The sequence below is a fragment of the Sapajus apella genome, unplaced genomic scaffold (genome assembly GCF_009761245.1).
Source record: "Sapajus apella isolate SASKATOON/1434 unplaced genomic scaffold, GSC_monkey_1.0 scaffold18, whole genome shotgun sequence".
NCBI lineage: Eukaryota > Metazoa > Chordata > Mammalia > Primates > Cebidae > Sapajus > Sapajus apella.
The window spans coordinates 29,241,912-29,249,115 of NW_022436958.1; positions in this window are offsets into that span (position 1 = coordinate 29,241,912).

Below are 7,204 nucleotides of genomic sequence, written 5' to 3' on the forward strand. Positions count from 1 at the left end.
AGGATATCTGATTTACAAGTGTCTCCTCACAGATTGGTTATGAGTTGCAAGAAAAAACATAACTATGTAGTGGAGAAATTTGACAGAGTAATCAAAATTAATTTACTAGTGAGGGCAGATAAATATATGTGCTTCTATATGGGATACCCTGAGGACACATTACTTACATAGCATTACGGCCAGGGACGTTTAGCTCGACTTGAATCATGATGAAATATTAGACGAACCCCAAATGAAGAACATTCTACTACAAAAAAAGAGGGTGGGTAACATTTTCTTAAAAAAAAAACCTACATTGTAAAAGATAGAGAAAGGCTGTGGATATGCTCCAGATGAAGCAACATGTTTGTTTGTATGGCAAGTAAATACAGTATCTGATTCCAGAGTGGATCTTGACTCAAGGAAAAAGGACTTTATTGGATCAATTAGTGGTAAATGATGTGGATTAAAGTATTGTATCCATGTTAAATCTAATGAAGTTGATAACCATAGTTTGATTTTATAGGAATATATCCATATTCTTAGGAAATACACACCACAGAAGTACTTAGGGGCACAGGGATGTGTATGATGCTTGCAACTTACTTTCAGAATCTTCAGAAAAAACATAATTTGTACACACGTGTGTATGTATATGAGTGTAAATGCGTACAAAAATTTGCATACACACACAGGAAGCACAAATGATAAAGCAAATGGTGTAAAAGATAAACAATATTTTTAAATTTACCTGAGTAAATGTGCTCTTTGCAATCTTATGTAATTTTTTGTACATTTTATTTTTTTCCCAAACAAAAAGTTAAAAAGGTTTTCTTTTTGTAGAAACACAATTACTTTCACTGGAACTTGAATAATGAATATTGGGCATTTTAAGGAATCTACAAAACCACCACCCAGCACATACCTTTTATAAGTGGCTTTATAAGATTTATGTGTTTAACATAAGTAAGTGACATCAGGATCTAGACATGTCATTTGTACGGTTTCCTCACCTTGGCTCTTCACATGGTACAAATAAAATCATTTTAACTTTGCTGGTGGGATTTCTCAATATCCTGCACTTGTCCCCACCTGACAGTCTGCCTCAAACTACCCTCTGCAATTTGTCACTTAAGTCAATGTGAAAACACTGGACAAAAAATGCTTCAGAAAACTATGTTAGGGATGAGTTTTTATTTACTAGAGCAACGTCACATATTAAACTGTATGAAAAGAGCATTTTTGTAACTGCTTAGCATTTTAGTGCATTCTTTTTCCTTAAAGCTCTTAAGCTTAGTATGATTTTTAAAGAAAGTTTAATCTGTAACTATGAAAAAGGACCTATTGCCCTGACCCAAAATAAGTGAGGGTACTACTGAACACTTTGCGGCTCTGTCCTCTGTGCTTCAAGTGTTTTTTAAGGTCCTTACATCATTTACTCATTAAAAATAAAACTAGGATGCTTTTGGTGAAAATGGAAATAGTAATTACCTTCTTAAAATATCCCCTTAAAAAAAACCAACAGGGTTTCTTTTACATTGCCAAAAGAATTTGTTTGAAGGAAGATAAAAATAACATACATACTATTTGAAAACAGCCTGGCTTAAGGATTGCCATAGATTCTCATGTTATACCACTCGGAAGTAAGACATTTAGAACTTGCTCATTACTCCGCTTCCCTCATTTATGGGATCAGATTGCTTTTATGGGCATCATGCCAGATTCATTGAAGTGCACTGTAAGGCAGATTGCAGAGTGAAACATTTTTCCTAGAAAACATCTGGTTCTTAAGAAGAGTATTAGAAGGTGGGTAGCACATTTTTGCTCCTGAGATTTATCATGTTACAGTAACTCCCCTCTAATGTGGCAGGTGGACTTCCCAACAACCATAACCAGGAACCTGGAAATAAATGAAAAATACCTCAGAGTCCAAAGAAAACAGAGGATCCTATGCATATGAAGGAGTGGTACTGCCCTTAGGTCAAAGACTATCTTATTTGTTATAAAACTACTAGAGCCAACTAGCATAATGGCTCCTGAAGTCACCTTTGTATCAGTGACTCTTTCTGCAGTTCATTTGTTCCTTCACTCCCCTTGCAAAAATTGTGCACCCCCAGGATGTCACCATTTTTCTACTTAGGTTTTCCCCTCCTCTCTTTCTTGTACCTTCAATATTTACTGGCTTTTTTTCTCCATAGATGCCCAAGTAGCTCTTATCTTAAAAGACAGACTTCTTACACCCTTATGTACACATCACTTTTCACCCTCAGACCTATTTCTAAATACTTTTCTATACTGACTCTAGTTCCCCGCCTTCCATTCACAGGGGTTCCACTAGCTTATGAGAAAGTTGTATTCAAATTAAAAGAGGGAGTCGTCCTTCTGCATGGGGATGCAATTGCAGAGTGGTAAGAGTTGAATTTCTGCCTCCATCTCCTGTACCCTTGGCTGGGTCACCCTGTGCAGTGCACACGCTACACGATCACATGTGGAGGCTCTGCAGGATATCGGTTATTTCCACTGGCTTCTAATTTATTATATTTGATAGAATCATCATTAAAACTCTGTTACTGGAATAATGGACTAAAATTACAGAGGACTGGGTTTGCTCTCAACTCTCTATGTAATTGCTGGACTGTGCTCTTACACATCCCCTCTGGAACTCTTAGGTTCTAGTACCACTGCTGTTACCACTCCTGTTACTACTTTCTGGCAGTCTTCCTTTCTGTTTTCCACTTCCTGAATCTCTATCGCTGGCCATTGATGTAATATAGATTATATTTTGCTTTAACAATTAATAGTAAACTGTGGGACTGAAAGTTGAAATGTCAGCTTTTGCTTAGCTTTTTCTCTTTATATGTGTTCAGCAAAATAGCTTTAAACAGCAAAAAGCAAGTTTGAGAAGGCTGTTCTCTACAAAACAACAAAATCTCTTTTTTAAAGTGTAGAATATATGTTGATTCCCGTTAACTTTTACAATGGTAAATATTCTATTTCATCACTCATATATAACTATGTTAATAATTGGGTTACTTTCACCTAGTTTTGTGTGTGTATATTTATATGATATGCATCTATATTTTTTGGCAAATGGATATTTGAACAGTTACATTTTCCTGGTTTTTCACTTATTTTGTGAGCATTTTAGCCATTAAAATCTTTCAAAAAATTTAAATATGTAAAAAAATCCTTGAAATAATTTTTAATGACTACCTAGTGCTCTATTATTCGTTAAGTCTTCATGTTGGATGTTGCGATAACAACCAAAGGCAGCAAAAAATTCACTGTTACAATTTTTTAAATTGGAAGCCTTTGAAAAAATTTTGGAATATTTCCTGTGATACATTTCTCTGTGTGGGATCACTTGGACTCTTATTTTGTGCTGCCAAAGTTTCTTTAGGAAGGTGGGGCTACACTTCGACAAGCAGTGTCCGAATGTGGTGGTTTCCTTGCACCTTTGCCAATCCTGCATTTAAAAAAACCTACTGGCATGAACGCTGTTATATGATCCTATTTTAACACTATTCACTTGTCATCTCCAGTCCCAAACTGGGATAGCCCCTGTCAGATTCTTAATCGGTCTTTTGGTTTCCATAGTGATTCCATTTTCTACTTTTACCCTAGTGCAAAGTTCAACCTACTTCCTCAGCTGTCCATGCATAAAAGCCTTCCAGATTTGCTCTAGGTTCTTGACTTGTGGGGAAAAAAGCTATTTCCTCTCGGGACCCAGTTCACCATACTAGCTGAATTAAGGTCACAAGTACACTAAACTTAGAACTGCTTCCTTACTACGATGGGGGCCGGTGTCCAGATCCCAGATCTACAGAAAATTCTTTCATTTCTGCTGTGTCCGCCCCCCCCGCCTCCATCGTAAGTGTTAGGCCTCAAACTTCCATTTAGCATGTTATGGGCATTAGTTCCTTCAATACTAATTCAGAGCAGTCTTGAATCAAGACTGCCTAGCCTGAGCTCCAAGGATCACAGATCTTGGGCTTGCCACATGAGGCAATTACATCCTTAGGAAAGAAGAAAAACATCAGAGCTTTTAAGTGCTGCATATAGTTTAAAAAGGATAATATGATACAGAATCACAGGATGGCTACTTGAGATGGCCTGGACATGAACATGGCCTCTTTAAGGAGTTATGATAAAGTGGTATCTGATAAAAAGAGCAGACCTGGAAAAGAAAGCTCAGGGACAGGAAGCGGGGGTGAAGGGAGGGACAAGAAGGAGAGAATTCCACACCGAGGAGAGTGGGGCAAAAGCAAGCACAAGATGGATAAAATGAGACGCTGCAAGTAGACTCTAGCATAATGTGATGGGTGGAGAGAGAGGAAAAGAGGGAAGAAGGTAGTTGAAGAAAAATGAGAAGGGAAGGAGGGTATGAACAAATGAGAATCTGGAATTCCGTAGGGCTGAGCTCTCTAGGGAAATTTACTCAGCCTTTTCATCTCGCTTTGAACTGCACTTTCTCTTCTCACTTACAGTTATTACTTGGCCTTGGTCTGCTTATAAGTGAAGCTACTATTAAGAGCCTAGTGAGTCAGATTCATTATAGGTTTTATATATGTTCCCTTTAATCCTTACAACCTGAGGCAAGTTATTATCCTTATATGCTTGTTTATGGGTGAGAAAACTGAGGCTCAGGGAGTGTGTAACTTGGAGAAAGATGAAACATCTGGGTGATGGTAGAGCCAAAACTTAATCCAGGCTGGTCTGATTTCAGATTCATGTTCTTGATTGCTACAATATACTGCTCCTCAATTAGCCTGCTCTTTGATAGTTTCTACATTTCTAACAGCTGTTTATTTCACTCAGTTCATCTTGTTCTTCATTACTTAGCCATCTCTGTGATACACCAATCAGTTTCTTCTGCTAGCCAGATGTAGACATAACTTTTGCCTATAGAAGTATCTCTTAGTTATAGAAGGGGTCTTAATAAATAAGGCAGGGGCTTTGAAGTTGACTGGGCCAGTATGGAATTCAGGTTCTGACCACTTTTGTCTGTGACCCTGGGCAAATCATTTAGTCCAGGTTTTATCTTTCTCATCTGAAAATGTACTTCTCTGAATAGCTGAGAATTAAAAGACATAAAGTAGGGAAATTCCCTAAAATAGCATCTAACAAATGGCAGGTGCAAAATAAATGGCTGCTTAAGAAACAAAACCAAAACCTTCCTCTCCTCTTACAGATAGGAAAACTGATTTGGAAATGTCTTGCTGAGAGAACAGATGCTCTATTTCTCTATCCAATTTCCATGATTCTAGTATCCCATGATGCAAGTTCATTGGAACCACTGAAGGCATTCTGTTATGTGATTTCTGCCTGAGTCAGCTCCGGCTGTGATAATAAAATATCAGAAACTGGTGAGCTTATTAACAAGACAAATATATTTTTCACAGTTCTGGAGGCTGGAGGTCTGAGATTGTGGTTCTAGCACCACTAGGTTCTTATGAGGAACCTCTTCTGAGTTGCAAATAGTTGACTTCTTATTGTGTCCTCACATGGTAGAAAGATAGATAGCTAGAGAACTTGATGGGGGCCCCTTTATAAGGGCACTAATCCCACTCATGAGGGATTCAGCCTTCTGACCTAATTATTTCCCAAAGCTTAACCTCTATTATTGCATTAGAGATTAGCATGTCAACATATGAAGTTTGGGGGGACACAAACATTCAGTCCATAGCATTGTCCCTAACAATGTCCATTCAGGCTGAAAGATATTTCTCCCCCGAATTAATTTAAAAAAAAAAAAAAAAAGAGGGAATGTTTCATGATTTCAGATTTGTAAAACATGAATAATGCCAGTAGTATAGGTTTGTGAAGATCAAACGTAAGAAATGTAAAAGTATTTGAACATACATGAAGTGCTTTATAATTATAAAACATTTAAAACATATAAAACTCTTATTAACATTTCTATGAAATGCCATAAATAAAAGCTATGTGACAAGGTGGACAGATCACTTGAGGCCAGGAGTTCAAGACCACTATGGCCAACATGGCAAAACCCCATCTATACTAAAAATACCAAAATTAGCCAGGGGTGGTGGAAGACGCCTGTAGTCCCAGATACTCAGGAAGCTGCAGCAGGAGAATTGCTTGAACCTGGGAGGTGGAGGTTGCAGTGGGCCGAGATCGCACCACTGTACTCCAGTCTGGGTGACAGAGTTAGACTCTGTCTCAAAAACAACAACAACAACAACAACAAACCCAAAACCATTTTGCTAAGTGAAAAGAGGAATAATTGGAATTTTATAACATAAATGAAATGAAAAGGATTTTGAATAATTGGAGAAATGATCAGAAACGAGACTGGAGTTCAAAACAAACATAGGACATTTCATAAAAAGCAGCAAATGACTTATAAATACTGCTTATTATAAATGCAAATAAAATTAAGGACTATGGTTTACTGTATTTTTAAGGATAACTGAAAAAGATGTAGATGAGAAATTAAAAATAATGCTAAGGATTAAGTTTAGATTAGGTTAAATTTAGTGTAAAAGAGTGAAAGCTTCTATGTCAGGGTTCTGTTAGACACAGCTGAGAAAACTGTTGCCTTCATGTGGCGTGCTTTGTGATTCCCTGCTGACCAAAAGTATTTGGTCACCCCTTTACCGCCAAATATTACAGTGTCTGAAATTACACCTGAAGATCGAGTCTTCTAGACTAAGGTTAAATATCCTTATAAGGGAACTATTTAAACTGATTTAAGATCCTGATTATTTCTGAAGACAACATTGGCCTTGAAAGTAGGAAGAATGAGCTCAAGAAAGCAAAGGGAAACTCACGCTCTTTATGCTTTTCCAAAAAAGATTTTTTAAATGAAAGTTACATTTTCTGCAACATAGTATCACCCATTAACATTAGACTGCAGGGGGAGCTTACCCTGATTTTGCAAAACTTACCATGTCTTTTGAGTTCCAAGAGGAATATAAACCATATATTTACCATGGTTTATATTTACCAGGAATATAAACCACATATTTACCAAAACTTACCATGTCTTTTGAGTTCCAAGAGGAATATAAACCATATATTTACCATGGTTTATATTTACCAGGAATATAAACCACATATTTACCAAAACTTACCATGTCTTTTGAGTTCCAAGAGGAATATAAACCATATATTTACCATGGTTTATATTTACCAGGAATATAAACCACATATTTACCAAAACTTACCATGTCTTTTGAGTTCCAAGAGGAATATAAACCAT